At 35.2% G+C, this 11,566-nt stretch overlaps 1 long non-coding RNA gene across 2 annotated transcripts; it reads right to left on the bottom strand.

Moving 5' to 3' along the window:
• Window positions 1-8,049: 8,049 nt before the first annotated feature.
• Window positions 8,050-10,042, bottom strand: LOC104724732 (uncharacterized). 2 transcript variants are annotated; one of them, XR_757760.3, is made up of 5 exons: window positions 9,556-10,042; window positions 9,399-9,460; window positions 9,179-9,296; window positions 8,939-8,994; window positions 8,050-8,486 (listed from the first exon to the last, which is right to left on the bottom strand). It is a non-coding gene; the product is annotated as an uncharacterized LOC104724732 (long non-coding RNA). The 2 variants fall into 2 exon arrangements; XR_015580393.1 differs by lacking the exon at window positions 9,399-9,460 and having other exon boundaries at window positions 9,556-10,028.
• Between the last annotated feature and the right edge of the window lie 1,524 nt (window positions 10,043-11,566).

Below are 11,566 nucleotides of genomic sequence, written 5' to 3'. Positions count from 1 at the left end.
ATTTTCGGTTTTATTTTGGTTTAAAACTATGCTTTTATGCTTTGATTTATTTCTATGTATTGGATAATTGATTTGGTTTAAATTCAAGGATTTATTTGCCTTATTAAATTAAAACACAAATGTTGTTTTATATAGAAAATGGCTGAGGATATGAGTGAACTAGTGGTGGACAGTGGATCCAGCCACACTATTTTAAGAGATAAAAGATATTTTATAAACCTCACCATGAAAAATACCAATGTTAGTACAATTGCGGGTATAGCTAACTTGATAGAGGGCTACGGCCAGGCTCACATTTTGTTGCCTAATGGCACACACATTGAATTAAGTGATGTCTTATATTCACCCAGCTCTAAGAGAAACTTATTGAGCTTTAAATATATAAGATTAAATGGTTATCATGTGGAAACCAAGGGTGAAGGAACTAGAGAGTTCCTATACATTACAGAAATTGTAAAAGGACAAAAGAAGGTCCTAGAGACTATACCTGCACTAGCCAATGGTTTATACCATGCTAAGATCAATATGATAGAGGCTAACTTGGCTAAGCACAGATTGTTCAATGAACAGTTCACTCTATGGCATGACCGGCTAGGCCACCCGGGTTCGAACATGATGCGTAAACTGATTAAGAGTTCGAATGGGCACAACCTTAATGAAAGGAAAGTTATCCCTAAACATCTCACGTGTGTAGCATGTGCACAAGAGAAACTTATTATAAGGCCTTCACCAGTAAAAGTCACAAGAGAGACTTTAAACTTTCTGGAAAGGATACAAGGTGATATATGTGGACCAATACACCCATCGTGTGGGACATTTAGATATTTTATGGTGATGATAGATGCATCAACCAGATGGTCACATGTTTGCTTGTTATCTACAAGAAATCTAGCATTTGCTAAGATGTTGGCTCAAATTATAAGGCTAAGAGCATACTTTCCAGACTTTCCACTTAAGACTATACGTCTAGATAATGCTGGTGAATTCACATCCCAAGCGTTTAATGATTATTGTATGTCTATGGGGGTGAGTGTGGAACATCCTGTGGCACATGTCCATACACAAAACGGACTAGCTGAGTCCTTCATTAAACGAATACAAATGATAGCTCGACCATTGTTAATGAGATCGAAGCTCCCTGTGTCGGCTTGGGGACACGCAGTATTACATGCGGCAGAACTCATACGCATCAGGCCATCTAGTGAACAAAAATATTCACCATCCCAACTATTAACGGGTCAAGAGCCAGACATTTCCCATCTCAAAACATTCGGTTGTGCCGTTTATGTACCTATTGCTCCACCACAGAGAACTAAGATGGGACCTCAGAGGAGGATGGGAATATATGTTGGATATGAGTCTCCCACCATTATAAAGTATCTTGAGCCATTAATAGGAGATTTATTTAAGGCCAGATACGCGGACTGTCAATTCATTGAGTCCGAATTCCCTATGTTAGGTGGTGAGACTAGCAAGCTGGTCAAGGAATTAACATGGAATCAAACATCCTTAAATTGGCAAGATCCTCGAACTCTAGCATGTGATGCAGAGGTTCAAAAGATTATACATTTACAGCATCTAGCTAATCAATTGCCAGATTCCTTTGCTGACCCAAAGAGAGTAACAAAATCGTACATACCAGCTTGCAATGCACCAGTACGAACTGATGTTCAGAAGGAACACAATATTCAAGTTGCTACAGAGTCTAAAACCTGTTTGAAACGAGGTAGACCATTAGGTTCCAAAGATAAAAATCCTTGAAAGTCCAAAGGTGCAAAACAGACCGAGGTTCAGGGAATTACCGAAAGTACAGACATGGCCGCGGCAAATGATAAGGAGCCGGATGGGGTTCAGGACGCTGAACCTCTAGGTCATGAAAATATTGATAATAATGAGATTTCAATAAATTATATCATGTCTGGAATTAAATGGAACAGAAAAGATGTCGACATTGATGATATATTCGCATACAAGGTAGCACTTGAGATAAATGAGGATCTAGAACCCACATCTATATTAGAGTGCACTCAAAGCAAAGATTGGCTTAGATGGAAAGAAGCTATTGATGTGGAGTTAAACTCTTTGAAGAAGAGAAGTGTGTTTGGTCCGATCTTAAGGATAACACCTGAAATTAAACCAGTTGGACATAAGTGGGTCTTTGTAAGAAAGAGAAATGAGAAGAATGAAATTGTGAGATATAAAGCACGGCTTGTAGCACAAGGATTCTCTCAAAGACCAGGAATAGACTATGAGGAGACATACTCCCCTGTGATGGATGCAACGACTTTTAGATATCTAATAAGTCTGGCTGTAAGAGAAAAACTGGATTTGCGGTTAATGAATGTTGTAACTGCTTACTTATATGGTCCACTGGATAATGAAATCTATATGAGATTACAAGAGGGAATAGAACTCAAAGATTAGAGTGGTTCTCGAGAACAGTACTGCATAAGGCTAGACAAATCGCTTTATGGACTGAAACAGAGTGGTCGAATGTGGTATAATAGACTTAGCAAATTTTTGGCAAAGAAAGGCTATAGGAATGACCCCATCAGTCCATGTATATTTATAAAGAAGTTTGCAAACAAAGGATTTGTGATAATAGCAGTCTATGTGGATGATTTGAACATCCTTGGAACCTCTGGGGAAATCGCCCAAACTGTAGAATACCTCAAGAAAGAATTTGAGATGAAAGACCTAGGCAAGAAAAAATTCTGTTTGGGATTGCAGCTTGAGTACAGAAACAATGGTATCCTTGTGCATCAAAAGGCATATACAGAAAAGGTACTCAAGAGGTTTAATATGGAGCAAGCTCACCCATTGACTAGCCCCATAGTTGTGAGAAGCACAGATGTAGATAAAGATCCATTTGCTCCTAAGCACACCCTTGGTGTCGATCGACACCCATCCCCAAATTTCAATATTTGTTTCATGGATGTTACAATTCTCCCCCACTAACAAGGATTCGTCCTCGAATCCCGCAACACCGTCCATCCGCCAAGGACCTCTGTGCCACCGTCAACACGGCCCACACGTCCTCCGGCCGGAGTGAACACCGTCAGCCAAGGTTTCCCGTGCTACTGTCGCAACAGCCCGCACACCTATAACTGAACCCACGAGGTCTCCCTCTAGTCAATATACTCACACTCTAGATGTTATTTGCTCACAACTTAGTGCTTCCCCCATCCCTGGTCGCAACCAACGAATCATGCCGGCTTGCTATCAGGCCAACCGCCTTAAGCTACGGCATCTAGGAAGTCACTCACATACACTCCCCCCTCTTTCAGGTCACAACCCTCGAGACATACTGACTCACTACCGAGCCGCGGCTCACAGCTACGGTATCTAGGGAGTCTCAAATATCCCGCTCTTGGGTCGTCACGCTAAAGCGCGCTCTCGGATCGTCATCCGAAGCAACATACCACTCCCACTCTCTGGCCACAAAGTCCATCGAGCTATCGGTATCACATGAGTTGGGCCCACACGGCCTTGAGCAAGCAAATTTGATGCCATCGAGTATCTCCCGACTAGATCTACCTCAAAACTTTCCATTAATAGACAAGCCTTAACTATTCATAAAACTTCCCATTTTTAGAACCCGCACATCTCGTAGCACCGTGACATCACCAAACAAAAATCCATGAGAACTGGTCATCTCATCTATGACCACTCATCCATCAGCCTCTAACATTCCCGTCACTCCATGCATTTCACATCCCCTTTCCAAAAATAGACAAGTCTTAACTATCATAGAACTTTCTATTTATGGAAACTTTCCTTTTATAGCAACCTTCTATTTATGGAAATTTTCCATTTATAGGATTCCCGAGCTATCTCCTTTCCACATGACACATGAGTTAATAATCCAAATGAACACCATTTGCAATACATCCACTTCCACAAGTCACCGCCAACGGTACCTCCCGATACCGGCGTGATCCACCACTTTCCAACAACTTCCAATAGCCAACTGCACCTACCGCACAGAAGCTAAAAACACTACACAACTAACAACACATAAAACAACTTACCGTGGAATCTCATTGGAGGCTCAAAGACGATGATACTAGGACTCCATACCACATGCAAATTGACTAACTACTCATAATCAATTCCACCACACAACATCATGCATCAATCAACAGGAAGATAATTCCACCAATTAAATTCTTAAACCGCTCTAAACCATTCACTTAACCATCCTAGAACCGTAAGGGCCCTAATACCAAAATGAAACAACCCTTTCCGTTTTTTTATAATAAATACAATATATAATTAAGCAGCCTATACTACTTAATTAAACCAACCCAAACCACAACTCAACATTACACCAGCAATAACCATTAAGCACAGCGGAAACATACTAATAATACAAAACCAATACAATAACATCTCTAACCATTCTATCCAGCAACCTAACATAACTCTAACCAAGGTTCCAACAACATAACCAATAAATCCAATAACACACAAACGAGACCCTAGATCATCCTCCTCCTCATCGCCATGATTCCACGTCACATACTTGCACACCACAAACAACAATTGAGATGCGTAAGTATTACCTCAAATACTTAGTGAGGCAATCTTCCCATCTACTGGGCTATACACACAAGCATCTGAGATTCAAATGTTTAACAAACAACAAACAAACACAACAGACCAGGAAATCACGAATCAGACAAGTTGGTGTCGACCGACACCAGAGTGGTGTCGATCGACACTGGCCCAAACATGGTGTCGACCGACACCAACCTGGTGTCAATCGACACCGACTTCGCAGACGCGTTCTGCTCAAAGCCGATCGTCGAATATCCATTCTAATCCACCTCCAATCCATCCATAACTCACCCAAAAGTCACATGAACCATTAGAGACCCTAAAGCAATCATAAAAAACAAGAAAAAAACACCAAAACAACGCCAAACAACCAAAAACATAAGAGATCTCAGGCTTAGATCAGCCATGGTCATGCACTCACCTCTTTGCAGAAAGTTTCTGACCAACAATGATAAATCCCTCACTCCCAGCAAGCTTTTAGTACCTTCCTAACTCTAGATCTCCCAAGAACCACCAAGAAATCTCACCAATCCTCCCAAAATCTCAAGAACTCTTCTTTCTCTCTTTTTCTCTCAAAAACGTTAAGCGGCGACAAGAGAACTTTTTCCCCCAAAACCCTTTCTCACGACAGAACACTTAAATACTTCGGTTCAATAGTTTTTCTTAAACCAAACCGATCCAAATCGATAATTAAATCGAACATGTCAAACCAAAAAAATTGTTGGCATCGATCGACACATCCCTGGTGTCGATCGACACCCATCCCCAAATTTTAATATTTGGTTCACGGATGTTACATTTTGTACTAATCACAATCAAATCATATACACATTTTCACATTGATCATCATCACTCAATCTCTTAATTACTTTATTGTAATTTGTAAGTTTTTATATAATATATAAGAAAAGAAAAATATTTGGGTTCACTTCTAGTGATGAACCTTTAAATTCACGATTTTGGTCAATCAGAATTGGCTAACTTATAAAATATTAATAATATCCATATAAAAAAGTAACCAATCATTGGGTTTTGATTTTACAAGGTTATATATCGGTTTGAGTTTATAAATGAGGATTTAGTGTTTAGATTTTATAATTAAACAAGATTATATGACAATTTGAGTTTATAAATGAAGATTTAAAGTTTAAATCTGACAATTAAACGAGATTATATGTCAGTTTGAATTTATGAAGAATTATTAAGGTTAAGATTTTACAATTAAATAAGATTATGTGTCAGTTTGAGTTTATAAATAAGGATTATGATTTATATTTTACAATTAAACGAGATTATATGTTTGTTTGAGTTTCTAAAGAGGATTAGTGTTTAGTCTTTATAGTATTAAACGAGTTTATATGTTAGTTTGAGTTTATAAAGAAGAATAAAGCTTTAGATTTTATAATTAAACAAGATTATTTGTCGGTTTGGGTTCAACTAAATTAATACTTTGGTCAAGTTTATTTTTAATATGTCTTATTTATTTAATTTTTAATTTATATATAAATGTAGTATGACATAGTGCATTTTCATTGGTTAAAACAAAAGGGGGTGAATCCAAATTATTACTCTAAACAAAATAAAAGAGAAGACTCAACAAAGATGATTCCTAATACATACCAAGAAAATTTTGAAATTTTAATGGATTTAGATTTATTCTTTAAGCTAGATACCCAATGTAACGCCCCGACCATTCAATATCTTAGTAGACACCATGTACACTCCCGGCCCATGGGCCCACCTTGCTAAATAGGCCCCATGTCCACTTCAGACCTTGTAACATCCCGACCGTCCACTTTTTTAGTGGGTCCCATGTACATTTCCTGCCCATGGATCCACTTTCCTAAATGGGCCCACATCTACTTCTAGTTTGTGGGTCCACTCATATCTAACGGTTGGTTTGTTAGTCTGAGAGGCTTTAAAGACTTGTTTACCGTTCCTAAAAATGATCACATAATATTTTCTTGTGTTTTGTTCTCACTCGTATAGTTCCGACAATCACTTCCCGAAAGGTCATTCATCCTAAAATACTCCAGCATAAGCTCGCCTAACTCTGGAGCTCTCTCAGGACCACTGGCTGAAACAATAAGTGCACCGCCACCCCCGACGATGTGAGCCCACTTGACTCCACACTCGTCTAGGATACCAAATTGAAACGCTCCAACCATCCACTCTCTTAGTGAACCCCATGTACACTTCCGGCTCATGGACCCACCTTTCTAAATGGACCCTACGTTCACTCCTGGCCTATGGACACATCCATATCCCGGTCGGTTTGCTATATTCGGAAGGTTTTAAAGACTGGTTTATTATCCTTACAAATCACCACATGATTTTTCTCTGTGTTTTGTCCTCACTAGCACAGTTCCGACAATCACTTCTCGGGATATCATCAATCCTGAAACTAATCTAGCATAAGCACGCTTAACCCTAGAGTTTTCTAAGGACCTTTGAACGAAAAGATAATTATACTTTAATGATATATAATTTTTTTCAATTTCTCCATAAACTGAGGTGTCACACCCAACATATATAATAGTTATACAACATAAGATTATAGATAAAATTAACTGATAAAACATCAAATAAAAATTCAAAACTTAAACATAGATAATCAACTGATAAATATCATTAACTGAGACATTAAGGACCAATTGCCAACCAATGTTTCTTAATATAATTGAAGGTTCCCTTCTTAAAGTCAAATATTAGGGGGTGCATTGAAACAATGATTTTGGAGGATTTTATGGGATTTAGAAAATTTGAAAATTTGATAGATTTTAACAAAGTTGATATGATTTATGGTAAAATTATTTTAAATCCCATCTAAAACCATGAAATTTGGATTTCTGTATTTTTAACTAAACAAATACTCTCAAACTAGATTTTAACCCTCGGTACACCGCGGGACTATTTTTTTAAACTAAAATTTTTAAGATTTAAGTTTTTATTATTTATAAATTTTGTTTGTTATTATATAATTGTATTTGATTGTTAATTATAGGATTTAACCGTCAGTTTACGGCAAGATAGATTATTTTTACATGATCAAACTTTAATCAATTTACTTAAATATATCTAATATTCTAATATTGATCATAGCAAAATAATGAAATAAATAATTACCTGTGTATCATTAAGTTAGTAATAATTTAAATTTATATTAATATAGAACCAACCTATTTCTACCATATAATTTCGTTCTGTGTTATTTTAATATTTTTATTAGAGTAAATATTCATTATATTATTTAAAAGTTTTCTTTCCTCTCATTTTGCTAAGATGAACTGAAAAGTAAATATAAAAAAAATGAACAAACACAAAATGATATGATAGGTTAAAATCGCTTTTGCTAAGCAGTAAAGGTACTTTTCAAGTACTTGTAGCACTATGTGTCTCTATGAGTTGTATATACTTGAGTCTATTATTGATACATGTGGTTAAGTTTTTTTTGTTAAAGACATGTGGTTAAATTATTTCGTAGTAAAGTAACGAATAACATGAAAACTTAATATAGGTAAAACAGCTTCTTGTGTCAGGACACATGGAACTGGAAATTTTCACATTGTATAGTCATGTATGCCATTCATAGAGGTAACCCTATCTTCTATTAGGCTCTGCATTATTCCATCGAGCATAACGTAATTTTTTTTGCTCTCTTCTTGAATGACTCCCTATACTTAATTAGCAAGAAAAAGAAAACTCCAATTAATTCAGAGCAGAAGCACGAGTCTTATGCTGCGAACGATCCTCGACGGCCTGAGCTACGATTCCGCTGGGGAGATGTTTAAGATGCACAACGGAGTCATGCTTGTTCCGGTGTTGTCCTCCAAGTCCTGTAATACTGAACGTCTTTAACGGAGGATCGAGCGTAACCCGTTGCTGAGTCCATCAGATGGAATAGTAACCTATATCTATCTAATAACCTGCGATTGTAAAAGTTGGGTTGATAATATGAAATAAGTAGAGATGAATATGAGAGTAAGGACACGATGAAAATGGAAACAATCACACAAGCACCATTATCAAAACATTTCTATAGCATATCATATCAACTTATTTTAAAAATCTGGCCTAATATCTTCAAAGATCAAGCTAATCAAGGTTGGCTTCTCTCACCAATATTTTCAAGATAATAATTTACATTACATCATCAAAGATTATCCAATTTTTTTAAGATATTTACTAAAACTTTTGTTTTATCTAATAACATCAATTCCTCCCAACCAAATAACAGATTTTTTGGTTTTATACCTAATCACATACTTGCTATAGCAATAGAAACTAACTAATTTGATTTTTTGGTTAATGTATACTGAGATCAATTTTTATACAACAAACTAATTTGAGAGGTCAAAAAGTAGAAAGAATAACTCACTGTTGCAAGTCGGCGTCTCTTGCTAATGTATATGCAATCCGGGATAAAAGAAGATCCTGTTGCAAACCGAGGCAGCATATATAGAGGAAACACAAATTGTTAGCAAATCACAGAGCAAATACGAAACGAAATTAACCAAAGTGATTGATTGAGTATGAAACAAAACTAAATTTTGAAACTAAATAATAAAACGCCTACACCTAATAATCGTAAACGTTTCAAAACAAAACTTTAACTTACCAGGACAATGTCGTATGTCGTCAATACACAGAGTCTGCTCCCGTCGGCTCTACCAAGAGCATTAGGATTATCCTTGTACTGGTAAACATAACGAAAGACAACATCTCTACTTTTTATCCTAAAAAGAGCAACACATAACAACAACACCAAGCCAAAGACAATTGTTAGTTCCTTGCAAAAAGTTGCAAGAACACGGAAAAATGTTTGGAGAGTATCATACTTCGCAATAGTCTCTGGTTTTATGCACGAAGTTGATCAAATTATTCTCTTATTGCCTAATTCCTAGGGACGAAAAAAAAACAGTGTCACCAATTAAACCCAAGACGTACATTGCAAAGTTACCTCAATATAAATTCTACTAAGAAAAAGAGAGTTACCTTCTTTGTCTTGTTCATGGAACCAAAAAAAAATTGTTTAAATCATCACTCTTCATGTTCCTCTTCTTATCTCTCTTTTTCTTTTTCCCCTCACCACTTGTCTCAAGAACTGGTCGCTTCTTTCCAGCTTCGTTCGTGTCCAAATCCCTAATTTCCTCTTCTGATTCTGAATCGCATATCTCGTCTTCACCTTTCTCCCCCAATTCATCGACTAAATTAATTCTCTCTTTGAAGATATATCCAGTTCTCTCCTTAGTCTTTTCTCTAAATACCTTTGATGACCCTCTCCTAGAAGATTTTTTTTGCGACAATGGTACGCTCTCATGATGAGAGAAGTAAATCTCGAGAAAGGAAGCACAAAGAAGAACAAAATCTCGGCAAATGGTTTCAACAACGATGACGGCAGAAGAAGAAAAAAAATTATTAGGTTTACACGACCCGTAAAAGGTCCGCGTGTTTTTTTTACCCGATCCGATTTTTTTTTCTCTCTAAAACCCAGTGGCATTCTCTGTAAATAAGTTAAAACTTCAGAATTTTTTCATAAATGTTTCTGAAAATGTATATATAGATCCTCCATAATCCCTAAAATTTATTAAAATCCAAATCCACAAACTGTTTTGAATAACAGTGGATTTTAAAGTAGATTTTAAAATCATCAGTTCAATAACAGTTGATTTAATGAACTTTTTAATTTTCTTTTTGTCAATGACTTTTTAAAATTCATGATTGAATAACATAGGATTTGTAAATTTTATAAAAATCATTTAAAATGTCAAGTTGAATACACTCCCCCCATCCCCCTTTAGAGTTTTAAGTATTGTTTAAACGTCTATTTTATTTGTTTGCTAAATTAATCTATGCCCCAAAATTGTCAAATAATATTTTTTAAAGTTATGTTTAATATGAGGTCATCACATATAATATATATATATATATATATATATATATATATATCTATACTATTAAAAGGGAAGCATTATTTACAAGGTAAAATGAAATTTGGGAATATATGAAATAAAATGACCTTGCATATATTTCAAAGCATACAATAAAAGAAGGACAATAAAGTAATTTTAAAAGTGAAAACACGCAGATCCGTTTGTGACCCGGGTTTTGTTAATTCGGATCGTGTTTTACAAAGCGGATCAAGAATAAAAAGTCATGGATCCAAACAGAATCGACCACAATTATATATACAATAAAAATCAAACAAAAATATTTATATTTTAGGGAAGTAAAAACAAATCAGTATCGGTGATAATTAGTAACTTCCATAGCTAATAATATTATAGAGCATTAATCACAAATCTTAAAAACATATAATTCAATATAGAAAACTATCCATATTTAAACTCCAATTAAAAATGAATCATTAAGTTGATATCTCGAATGTTACCTTATCAAATGATATCAAATAAAATATCTAATCAACCTTAAGTGGTTGTTAATTAGCAAGTTAAATACGACCACAATTTCAGTAAGTTAGCAAAATCGTTTTTATTTAGTAAATTAATGTGATACAAAACTTTACATGTTTCATATTTTTTCTTGATTTAGTTTGAAAGATTTAAATTATCACAAATACGAAATTTTAGCTACTCACCAAAATATGTAGTTATCTTAGCTACTTACAAAACCGGTTATAAATTCAAAATTTTATATAAGTAAATATATTTAATTTGGTTATATATTTTGAGATATTTTCGGAAACATTGATTATCGATTTTAATGTTACATTGAGCTAATCTAATCTCTGTATAAAACGTGTCGAAGTATTTTGTTTCATTCATTCACAAAATCTTTTTTGAGCATCAATATTTAGAGTTTTGAGTTTTCTGACTTTTATTTTCAATATCTTTTAGTCTTTCAGATTTGAAACTTTTCAAAAACATTTGAAACCAAAAAGTCAAGACTGTAAAACTTCTAAAATACGGTTGCTGTGAAACAATCAAGTTGTTATAATCGATTTTATCTTACTCAAATAAAATTAAATATGGTTGCTGTGAATTAC

The sequence above is a fragment of the Camelina sativa genome, chromosome 2 (assembly GCF_030686135.1).
Source record: "Camelina sativa cultivar CO46 ecotype springtype chromosome 2, ASM3068613v1".
In the NCBI taxonomy this organism is placed as follows: domain Eukaryota; kingdom Viridiplantae; phylum Streptophyta; class Magnoliopsida; order Brassicales; family Brassicaceae; genus Camelina; species Camelina sativa.
Note: the sequence above shows the minus strand (reverse complement) of the source record. Positions and strands in the feature narration are given on the sequence as shown.